Below are 13,071 nucleotides of genomic sequence, written 5' to 3'. Positions count from 1 at the left end.
TCAAAGTTTTTTTTTCATGTATTGACAAATTTGATTATAAATTATTATATACAATTAAAAAATAAAAAGTTTTATCTTTTTAATAGACTTATAACAAATACAATATATTATAGGACAAGTTTTATATATTATTGAAATCTAATTAAGTGCAATCTAATAATATTCTAAAATATTATTTATTAGTATTATTGTAACTTATTCTCCTAAAATATATTTTGTTTTTTTTTAAATATAATCTCTCGTATTAGCTAGGCGTGTGAAGGTGGATTAAATTTTATCTCAAGTCAAGGTTTCATGAATTTGTTGAATTCTGGTACGTGGTTTCTAAAAGCATGGGTATAAATAGCTGTGGATTGGGTATTATTTTCTATTATATATTATTTTCCGTTATTACTTACTATCACTGTTTTATACAATATATTTAATACTTGTTCTGGAAGAAAGCGTGTTAGTGTAATAATGTTTTAATCATTTTTAATACCTATTGTTTGTGTAATATATTCTAATATTGGAGAAGACAATGCAGTGTATAATGGACCATTGTCGTTTTTTTTGTCTTAAAAACAAGGTGGATTTTATGCTGCATTTAGGACTGTGAATGAGTAAGTTGAAATTTGCCGCGCTTTAAAATACTGATATCGGATATACACATAAAGTAAGAAATAAAATGGTCTGTAAATTTATTTTTTGTTCGTGAATTTTCAAAGTAAAACCCCTATTTTCGTATTAAAATAGTAAATTGAATGCATTAGATCTTGTTATAACATTGCTAGCCAAACAAAAAAGTTATACTTATCATCACTTCATCTTTAAAGTATTGATAAAATAATGTTAATTTTATTTTGTCAATGATACTACATATCAATAGGTAATGATTGTAAATGTCAGTGAAATTGTATGAATAATTCTTTAAAATATTTTGCCAATAATACCGAATCCTATTTTTGTGAATTCTGCATTTGACACAATTCCCCTTGAGACACGCCAAGTGAAAGATTCAACTAGTTTATACAGATTAAAGTGATTTACAAATCAATATCATTTTTATTTTAAATTTACTTTGTCTACATTGTTTGAAGCCGTTCTTTTGTTATTAATTTTTCCGTTATTTACGCCTCAGCGTCACTAGCTGATTTTTTTGTATTATAATAGCATTATATATATCTTTGCTAATTTCCAATTATTTTGTAAATATATAATAAAATAATACTAACTTTAGGTAAGTATTACTAATTATAAATTATTATATTATCAAATATCAATGACGTAGTTTATAGGCATACAAATATGATAATAAGATTGTAATTTATTGAAGAAAAACATTTCTTATTATATACAATAAAAAAATAAAATTTGTTGGTGTTTTTCTTTTAGCAAATATTCTTTTTTGTATATCCCCTACTAGTTATCACTGATCACCTAGCGGTGTTTGATTATTGCTCTAAACTCTTGTATGGTCATGCCAACAATTATAAATTTAAGTTACAACTCTACTCGTCATTCAAAAGCGTGAAAAACTTTCCGTAATCATTTGCATATGCTGGCACAGTTGGTATGGCATTTGACTTGTAGAAGTTATCCATATTTCAAAATAAAATCATATTAAAAGCTTCCGAGAAAATTGAATTACACTTTGTTATACCTTAAGCTTTTAAGGCCAAGTGCTCTAGAAAGGAATAGGTCATGCAAGCAATTATTGTACATGATTTGGTTATAAAATAAACAGTAAAGCTTTGGACTTTTGGTTCGTTGCCAATCTTGACGTCAAAGTCTAATGAATATTGCCAATGGTTATATATTGGTATAATAATGTATTGGACAATTTATTTAAAACGGATACCAGAATTAAAAAATATATAATGTAATATGAAGAAAAGGACTACGACGAGGATAAAGAATAAAGAATAGAAAATATTATTTCATATACACAATTTTTTCTTGTAGCTTAACCTTTATCTAAAAAGTCTACGGTCACCGGAAATGATTAATATATTAAATGGTATATTATATCGATTTTTTTTTATTAAACTTGCAGCTTCGAACCATAAGGTGGATCTGTGTCTGCTGGTAGTATAATATGTATAAAGTAAATTTGGTTTTATCAATATAAAACATTGTTTATTTGTTTCATATTTTAAACAAACGTGTATTGCAACTGTTTCATAAAATTGCGCATTAAAAAAAGAAGGGGTCGTTTATGTTAATGTTATTAATTAAACGCCAGGTGTAAGATTTATGATCGTATTATCGTACCTAATAATTACAATCTAACATTTTAATTTTATTATAACAAATGTATCATGCTTGCTACAACGCATCGAGAAAACAAAAAGAAAACCGGATTTTCATACGATAAGTTATACCTACGTATTATTTACTTGCAGGGATAGTTAAATCAAAACATTTAAATATTTACAGATATTTATTTTATTTGTAGTTTTACTTGAAAAGTATAATAATTTGATATTTTAATAAAAAAAACTGCATTAATTTTGTTTTATATTATTTTATCTAGAACAATGGTAATATTTTTATAATAATTCTTTTGTTATAAATTATTAAATAGCAAAACTTTTTTCCCATTAATCTTATCTGGATATTTATTTTTATTTTTTTTAATCATCCGTACACCATATATAATACGTATTATATAAATGGAAATGAGATTTATTGAGACGGATGTTGTTATGAGCAATGAGCATAATAGCTGTACACAATAAACTGTCTGTTTGCAATGTATATACACGTATTATACAGGTACAACTGTCATTGTGCCTCACTTCTCGGCGTATATCTACAAATTACCCTACTTCGTCGCGGTCCTAAGCATGTTATCGTGTTAAGTTTGGTAAGCTACAAGTGCGAATAAATTACAACTATTCTGTTTTACCAGTTCAGGTACTCTTATGATAAGAGCCGCCAAAGTGTTGACAAGTTCCCTTAAGAAAGATACAAATTACCTATACCTACTATGCACTTATAGTTTTGATCTCGACCAACCTGTCCGCGCTTGTCTGGAGAGGCCAATAAAATCAATAAACGGTTTGGTAGGTATATAAATGGTTTTGTAATGTCCGATGAATATTCTATATTTTCGAAATAATGAAAAAATAAATTTAAAATAATATATCGTGGTCGTGGAAAATACTATATTATTATAATACTATATATTATTATTATTATTATTATGCACTATGCATAATTTATTACCTATATATAGTGTTTTGTCAAATAAATTATAATTATTTTATAGAGTTGATGTCAAAACGTATTTTATTCTCGGGTACCAAAATTAAAACAAATTTAGCTTATCAGTGTGTAAAACCAATACCTAATAAATAATTACAAAGTATCCCTGTTATATGTATGTAAATTGATGATACTTAAATAATTGTTTAAAGAAGTAATAATAATATTTGATCAATTTTGAACCCTTTCAATTATTTTTATCACATTATTTATTTTAATCAAATATTTATCAGAAAAATTGTATTATTAATATATTTTAACTTAATTGGCTGTTCTGCATTCCGTTGTTCTTGAAGATACATTGTGTTTAAATAACCTTAGTGAAACCTTAAACATTAGGTAGAATAATATTATATTTTTTAAACTTTAATATTGCCATATTGTTTACGATTTAATTTATAATAATACTATAGGTCATTTAACGTTATGAATTCTAGTGTTTTTATTTTTATTTGACTAGGTAGTGTAATTTTGTGTAATTTAGAAGTAAACTTAATAAAACTAAAGGGTAATAATTATTTTGTGTGTCAAAAATTGTTTTTCATGTGTAAAAGTTACAGCAATCTATAATACTAACTATTAAAGTAAAATGGTTCATAATTTCACGTTATTGAAAATGATAATGTTAGAAAATAGAACACTAAACAATTAATGATTGATTTTTAATTTATACTTTGAAGTGTTAAGAAGAAATATTTATTTCAGCCTTACAGAATAATAACATACTTTGTAATTTAAAAACCAATATCAGGTACTATTTCCGAGGATTATCTAAATAAATAATAGGCAAATATTTTAATTGAACTATTTATTATTTTAAAAAATTATTTTCAAATACCAATCAACTATTTTTACATATTATTTACTTAAATGATAAATGGTGACAAATACGATTTATATTAATTAATACATTTAGTAATAATACAATAATATGTTGCTTAAAATTAAATATGTTAAACTATTAATTAAATTTTAGGTTAGGAAATTAATTTAATTTAATTTTTAAATTTCATCTATAACTGTGAATATATTCAAGCCCGTCTTGGTGATTAAATATTATTATTCGTTAACCATTGCTAAAAATCATTAGAGATCTACTCAAGCAGTTAAAATATTTTAGTATTGTAAACATTTGGTATGAAATATTTTATGATACCTACATACATATTATAATGTTGTATAACTATATTATATTTTTATTGAAAAATATTCAGGGTACTAAACATTTAAAAATGCATTGTATAAGATACTTTTCAACAATTTATACTTACTTGAGTATTACGTAGATATGACATAATATGTCAATGTGACTACTCTTTTGAAGCTGTTAGTTAAAAAGGAAAGTTAATTAATATCTCAAGTTGAAAAATACTTATGGGGTTAAAATAATTTAAACATTACATATTGCATTAGATGTTTAAAATATCGAAATATATTTTTTTAACGGCAAATAAAATTTACGGCGATTGCACATTTTTATGCATAGTTGTTTTCACATGTTATTTACTTGGAAGATGAAACGGATCTTCTTTATATTAAACAAAACGATTGTTACTTAAAATTTATGAGACATTTATTTACTGATTCTAATTCAACAGTTCAACCTTTTTTTTAAATTAAAATTAAAGTTTTTTAAACAACATATTGTTCTGTTTAGCTAAATGTGTGTTAACTTAAACTTGGAAAAAGCAACACTGTCTATAAATTTTAGAAAAATATTTCTTCAAACTTTACCTGTTAATAATATAGTTGAAATTACATATTATAATATTATATCTTTAAAAGATTAAATAAAAACCAAGACAGGATTCTGAGATCAGTTAGATATCGGGAAATTGTCTCTCTTCTTTAATCTCAGCACAGGATAGTTGTGTATTATTGAGTAGGTACGTTTAAATGTAAGCACGTAAAACAACGATTTTAAGAGGAGATCGGTTTTCTATAGTTTTTAAAGAATTTTTTAACATCTTAAGCAAGTTAGAAGAAAGAATTACTGTACTTACAAACATTTTTAGCAATTATTAAAATACAATTTGTCAGAATTGTATTATAATATATTTGGAATTACGAATTGTATCTAATGCTATGAATAATAATAGTATACATTTTTTTTTGATATCGTTGTAACTTTACCAAAAACCTTAATTTACTAAGGATAAAAATATCTATACATATCGATTACATTTTTTCAAGAGTTTTCTATTTATCGTAGGTTAATATTTTCATTAAAGTTAATCAGACCATATAGAAATAGGTATTATCTAAATATTTTAAATTCACAAACAAAGGAATGAAAAGAAAAAACATAAATTTAAAAAAATGCTTTGTTAAACACATGAATAGTCGATGTTTAACCAAAAATGAATGCGTAAATATTACCAAAACTAGTTTTTGGTGAAAGTTCTAGTTTTATGATTATTATTTTTTAGTTTTAAAAAATTAATTTTCTTAAAAATTGGCATAGAAATAAACTTAACCAGTTTTTGCAATTTTTCGATATTTTTCTTACTCTTAAGAAAAACTAATCAAAAGTTCAAATATAACATCTACAATGTATTCAATAGATAACTATTTAAATCGTAAAGTTTACATAAAACTTTTGAAACAATCCTTTTACCAAAAACAATGAACACAGGTAAAAACTCGGCATTATGAATAATCACTTTCCTTAGAATCAACCTTAACATGTAGTGCATTTTATTTTTGTATTCAAAAAAATAATATTGGTCTTGCCAATTCTTAAAGGTAAATATTGAACAATTTTAAATGTTAAATTTGGTTAATTTAGAATGCTTATATTAACTTTCTGAAATATTACATAAAGCTATCCCAATATTTACTTTATATTTATGTTTTAAAAAAATAACTTAATTTGATAAGAAACTCTAACCGTAAATTATTTAAATTTTAAACTGTACGCAACAAAAATTAATTTGCAATTCAATTTTCATTGTTTAATTTATACAATACTAGGGAATTTTCAAATATGAGTTTGGATATGTAGATATGTAATTTAATTGCAATTTTTGCATGAATCGATATTTTATTTGAAATATAAAATTCAAATATGGTTGAAATTTATTGTAGTAGAATTTGAATCATTTAAAAAATATTTCATTTTAGTGTTTATTTTTAGATGATTATTTCACTTTTATTGTATCATATATTTTAGTGCATTTGATAATACATGAACTAGGTATGAGATAATAGATTAGAATAGAAAAATATTACTTAACAAAGAAAGTATTAAATTCTGATATTTTATTAATTTTTTTAAATTATTAAGATTCTTATACAAAGTATATCACAACAATCAGATTTTAATTTATATTATTAAATTGTATTAGTTCACGGTGAAAAATTATAATTAAACTTAGCTTCAAGAAAATCCATTTATAAATATAGGTACAGTTAAAAATATAACACAAATTAATGTGTATTATTTGTCTATTGTTCACTAGAAAAACGTTAGTCTTAAGAATAATATAATTTTTCGTCAACAAATTTCATTTGTCTGTTAAATGATTACTAACGCATAATAACTAGTTTTTAATTTTTTTATTGAAATGTTCAATTTAAATTTTGAAATATACAGTTTATAAATGTTTCAAAATCTTTTTCGTTAAAAATAAAAATAAATTCAACTTTTGTTTAAAAATATTTGTATGTAGGCAGCTAGTGGTTTTTAATCGTAAAAAGCGATATTTCTGGGTATAAATCCCTGTAGGTAATTAATATCAGGTCCAAATATTATAATGTTTTAACAGCAAATTAAAAATAAATACTTGAATGTTTTTTTTTTTTTACCTTGTCGTTTTTTTTATGTTATGCTTCTGAAGAGCGTTGCATTGAAACTTTTTGTTGTGCAATAATTCGATGGAATGAATTTAGTTTCTTTTTGATGTTTGTGTTTATACTGCTAGCAAACAAATTAAAATAAATTACCTAAGTAGTAAGTGTGATACATACGATTCGACTACGTTTGTCGACGAGGTGTACTACCGTACTGTTACGAAATCTACTGTTGCAGCGGTTTTCCGTACCGATGCGCCCTCAAAAGCTTGTAATTTTCATGACGCGCTTTAAACTAACTGTTCGTAAAATATAAAAATATATATAAAATGTACTATAGTGATAGATTTTTTTGAGTTTTGATTATGTTTGTCTAATATAATATTAATGTGTGTCAAACGGTTAATTTTTTTACTAATTTTGTTTGTATTTTTTTTTCAATATTAAAAAAAATCCTTCATTATGTTAAAACGTTTATTCATTCAATTACTTTTACATTTTCATCTGAGTCTTGTGATGTTTGGATCAATAGGCAAAAATCATAGAGCTTTATAGATCGGTATTAATTTAGACATTAATGATAACTACTTAGATTATAGACAATTACGAAAGCTTATATTATGTTGCTAGATAAACTATTATAAAAATGGTAAAATCACTGTCGTGTTTTTTTCAGAAATTGATTTTAGTTTTGTTGCTAATTACTATATATAATATAATTTTTAATTTTCTATTTTCTATTTTCATTTTTTACGTTTTATAATTTTGAAATACAATCTCAATTTCTGTTATTTTAGACCGAGCTCTGTTTTGAATTCTTTTTTGCATTCGATGGTTAATCATTGTTTTTAAATTGTAAATCATTAGTACTTAATCAGACAGTATGTCTTCGTGTACCTACGTGACATTTGTACTTTAGCTACAGTTAACTTTAGATAATCCAAATGAAATATCGATTTTTCGTATATTTATATAGTAACTATAGGTATATTACAGAATATTATTTTTTACATTTTTATATCTGTTTAAAATTCAAAATGAAAAAAAGTACTTTGCTAGGTTGCAAGCTTTAGGGTGATTACATTTAGTTACCATATCATATCACTATGCGGTTCTCCGCTTAACGTTTATGTATCTATATAATAGACTATTTATTCAATATCGATTATCGTATGCCGATACATAAAAATGTATGGGAAAATATTCAGCATTAGGCAATATTCTATAATAAACCGTGATTATACTGCAGTTTGAAAATCAAAAGTCGATTTAAGTAGGAATCATTTTTAAAAGTATGAAAGCTCTACACAGTTTTTAGTATCTAATTAAAAATGTATTATTATTATAAAATAAATAGCCAATGAAAAAATCGAAAAAACAATACATTTATTATTTAGGTAAGTACTATGGATAAGTGTATAATTAGTTTATCGTTTTTAAAATAATCTCGTGCATATAAATTCGCAAAAATGAACATCTGATAAATGTCTGTAAATATATTTCCAAATTGAATTGTCTAACTTGATTAGTTATTTTGTCATTTTATACTGTTGTGTGGTAGTTGAACTTAATAAATTATCAAGCAACTATTTGAGAAATAATATATATATATATATGTTTATTGAGTACCAAAATAAGTATGATGTAATTAAATTTTCAATTTATATTTAAATTATTTTTAAATATTATCAGTAATTTTTAATTTATTATGTAAGTTGGACCAACACATCGTAATTAAATGTTATTTAACGTGAAACGTATGTTAAGCTCTGTAAATTAGACTTTGAGAAGGTACGCAGTAGATTTTAGAATTAGTACATACACATATAAATATATATTTTTATTTTAGTGTTTGAACAATGTAATTTTAATTTTTGTTTTTAATCGCACGTATTTATTAGAATTTTGTAAAATATATTTAGAACGAAATATCGTTTTTTTGTTTATTATGTTAAAATCAATTCAGTTGCACGCAGTGGTGAATTTATATTTTTAGTTTTCTGTATTATTATAGGTTATATATTGTATTATCACAGATATGTATGGTTAATGGTTATTGTGCTCTTCATAAAATGATGGTTTTTATGATTTTGTAATAATTGTTATTTTTTTATTATTATTTTTAGTTGAAAAACTTAACTATTCAATTAGTACATTTATATATTATACACGATTTTGGTCCATTCGATTTCCATAATGTTTTATACAATTCGGCTAACGGAATTTATATAACATATTTATCAAGTCACCTGCGAATTGTGTACAACTTCAATAGTAATATTATATGATTTTTACACTCTACTCTCGAATTATTACCATTTTGTGTGATGAATTCATACTAGAAAATAGTGTGTGTTAACGATAAAACTCAAAATTATGCATATAATATGCGATTTAATAACTATAATATTATTTAATGTTATTATTTATTACAGCGCGTTGTGTTGAATTAGTCCATAGTTACAAACTATTAAGAATAATATAATGTGTTTGTTATCTAATTAAAAACTTGTTGTTTTTTATCTTATAAATAATTCTAGGATCGAATTAAAAGTGTGATGAGATTGGCATAATATCTGACTTATTAAAATATTATGAATTCAATTAGTTAGAATAGGTTTGAAAACGATACTTGTGTGTGGCGTACTGCCGTTCATTGGTAATAATGTTCGTATTAACATTTATGACTTTTGATCCATCTGGGGTCGCGTTAAATGGCTTGCTTCTTATTAGGGTACGTATATTAGCTATGTGATCTGATGTGGTCCGTTTAACATGGTCATTTCGTAAATAATGACTGAACACCGTTAGAAATTATCGATATTCTCTTACTTGGCACGTGTTTATATAGGGCAACGTGAACAGTATCCGGGTATTTCTTACAATGACAGATTTCCCACACGGCCCTTAACACATTTAATAATAAATTGTAACTCATATTTACCGAAAACAAAAGCTCGTGTTGGTATATTTACTATACGTTCATTCGAATCGGTGCACTGTATAAATATTAATTACGGCCGTCGATTAAAATTACATTTTGTTCGATTAAACAATTTCCAAGAAAACTTTTCAAATTCAAATTATACCATTCCATAAAGATCTCTCGTTATTCGATTGTATTAACATATTTATAGGTATACCCGTAGATAAACAAAAGAGTGCATTTTTTTAAAAAAATTTTCATCTAACGAATTATACGAATACGACGCGTGCGTTTACTATAATTCAAGGTTGCGGTGTATATATACAATTTGTTTTCAAACTTGGCATAAAAGCACCAGTCGTTATATAAAACCATAAATTATTTGTTCGATGTGATTTGTCGGCACCGAATGTAAAACGTACAATTGTTTAGTTGTGTAAATTTTACGAATTTATAGTGGTAATATAATTACTCGTAATGATAATCTATACAATATATTATATATAGTACATATACAACGTTGACATATTAATAAATTTTTATGTGGTATTTTTAATTTTTACTCTTTCACTCGTCCCATCTCCTCTCTCACTCGTCAATCGTAGGGTTTTGTGTAATATTGTTAGTTTGTTATGTTATAAACTTATAAATAAAACTCACACGAATAGATAATACAAATTAATGTCTACGAATTGTTTTTTACGCGGTACTTAAATGTTTTTATGCGACGATGATTTTTATTCATAATATGATATGTACAATTTATTAGTGTAATTATTTGTTATTTTTTTTGGTGCATAATAAACGTCAATTGGAATGATATTATGATGATTAAATGTATAGTTAAATATATAAATGTGTTATCTTTATGATATAAAAACACGTTTTTAATATTATATAATATTTATGTTTTTAGTGAATACATTTTGCAGCTAATTCAAAAGTGCAATGGTTCTAACGTAATTTGAATTAAAAATGCGCCTAAATGAATTTTTCATAAAAAATGTTTGTTTTGTATATAATTGTTCACGGAAAATAAAATAAAAGGAACTGTGAAAATAAAATATATAGGTTACGCTCTATAATACAACATAATTTCCGCTACGTATGTGTCTGAGCGCGCGTTATTTAATATTTCGGAAAGCCCCCGCATCCAAATTAGAGTTGTATTGTGTTTCACTGTTTTTTTTTTATCATTTTCTTATTACTTTTTTTCCATCGTATACCTTCGCTTTTACATTATCTATTTTATAGATATTGCAATTTCCCAGTACTTTATTATTATTTATGAAAAAAATACAAAAAAATCAAAGAATGTGATTTTTATATGAAATAGTGCATTAGATTCGATATTTGATATTCAATTTAAATAAAATGGTCGAAAATCTTGTAGATTTTATTTTTGTCTTGTTTTATTTAGACAGAGCGTGTATCTAGTAAAACATTTGCTTTCCAGAGTATGTTATGTTTGTGGATGGTTTACCGATGACCGTAGTGCCCGGTACTTGGTGTTATACCAGGTTTGAGTATCGAAAATAATTGTAGCTGGTGATTTTAGAGGCATTCGTTTGCTGAACTTCTCTGCGTACCCTAATAATTCAGCAAGTAAAATCAAAAACAAGACATAAATATATTATTTGTGTCTGTTATGTTGCAAGTACTTTATTTGTTCATCCTGCGGTGAAGTCGTGGAACGTAATACTGCAGAATTAAAAAAAAAATAAATATTAACTGCTGTTCGTTTGAAAAACACCTACACAATATTATTATTATTATCTGGAAGTGAAGTCCGGAGATTAAAATTGATAATAGCTGCTAAACACGTTTCCTCGGTGCCAGGTGGTACGCGGTCTACGACTATATCTATACTAACATTATGAAACAAACACACACACACACACACACACACACACACACACACACACACACACACACACACACACACACACACACACACACACACACACACACACACACACACACACACACACACACACACACACACACACACACACACACACACACACACACACACACGCACGCACACACACACACACACACACACACACGCACACACACACACACACACACACGCACACAAATTTACACACCCACCCATACACTTGTAATGCTTAATATATATTTTATATATAGGTACCTGCTCACCGCACTGGTACAAATTACTTACGTCGAGGAGAAAATTTCCTCTCGCATATATATGAGGCCACCGCGCCGCCGCGGACAAACCTTCCGGCCGAGGTGAGTCGTCGTTGTCGTTCCCCCCCTTCCTAACCATAATCATGTATATCACGTTTATTATAACACACTAGAGTCACGGAACGCGAATAAAATGTAGCACAATATTCGTATTGCTGCCCGTTGCAATCGTTTTCTTATAGTGTGCGAGAATATTTTTTAAAAAACAAACCGATTTCGCCAAGATGGCCGTTGGGTCCGAAAAACGGCAAAATGCGTTTATTTTTAAATCCTTCACAAACACGAAACGAATGTTTAAAGAACGAAAAGAAAAAGAGAACCGTCTACTACGTGGCGTGTAAGAAAAATAGTCACTTGTCGCCGCTTTTTTTCTCCTTTTTTCCCCGGTGAAATTGATTTATATATATATAAATATATTACATTCATACGACGGACAGCATTTGAGTATTGTGCTTTGTGGTTATAGGTACCGATATACATACACTGTTGTACGTCATACTTTTACTTACCTTGTATATACGCGAGTAGAACTTCACTTAACACCGCACTATATTATGTGTACGTCACGTTTTAAAAAAATTCCATCATTTATATTTTGTACATTTATTTTTTCTTTTTCTTTTTTTTTAAAATTACTACCTATATATGTTGCGCGTACATAATGTATTCATTGAGTTATGGTTAGGTATAAATTGAACATACGATGAGCCATGAATGTAATATTTAATAGACTGCAGTGTTTCTTAAACTTTTTGAGATCACGGAACACCGAACAATATTTTATTTTTTTATGCGGAACCTCTATGAAAATTAATATTAATAACTTATCAAAAGAGAAGGATAGAAGTTTTGAGTAATAGAACCCCTACGACTTATTCGCGAAACCC

General features: G+C 26.2%; 2 protein-coding genes across 2 annotated transcripts in view; one reads left to right on the top strand and one right to left on the bottom strand.

Annotated features, from left to right (window-relative positions):
• The window catches only part of LOC132938759 (trace amine-associated receptor 4-like), a 37,713-nt gene extending 30,477 nt beyond the window's left edge, over nt 1-7,236 (bottom strand). Inside the window, exon 1 of the mRNA XM_061005777.1 lies at nt 7,057-7,236. The gene's annotated coding sequence lies outside the window, so the exon portion shown is untranslated. The remainder of the gene's footprint in view (nt 1-7,056) is intronic.
• LOC132938758 (glycosyltransferase 25 family member) overlaps nt 1-13,071 on the top strand; it is a 72,695-nt gene that overhangs the window by 33,254 nt on the left and 26,370 nt on the right. The gene's annotated exons all lie outside the window — the stretch shown is intronic.

Source organism: Metopolophium dirhodum, chromosome 2, assembly GCF_019925205.1.
Source record: "Metopolophium dirhodum isolate CAU chromosome 2, ASM1992520v1, whole genome shotgun sequence".
In the NCBI taxonomy this organism is placed as follows: domain Eukaryota; kingdom Metazoa; phylum Arthropoda; class Insecta; order Hemiptera; family Aphididae; genus Metopolophium; species Metopolophium dirhodum.
The sequence above is the reverse complement of the archived record's forward strand: the minus strand, read 5'-3'. Positions and strand labels throughout refer to the sequence as shown.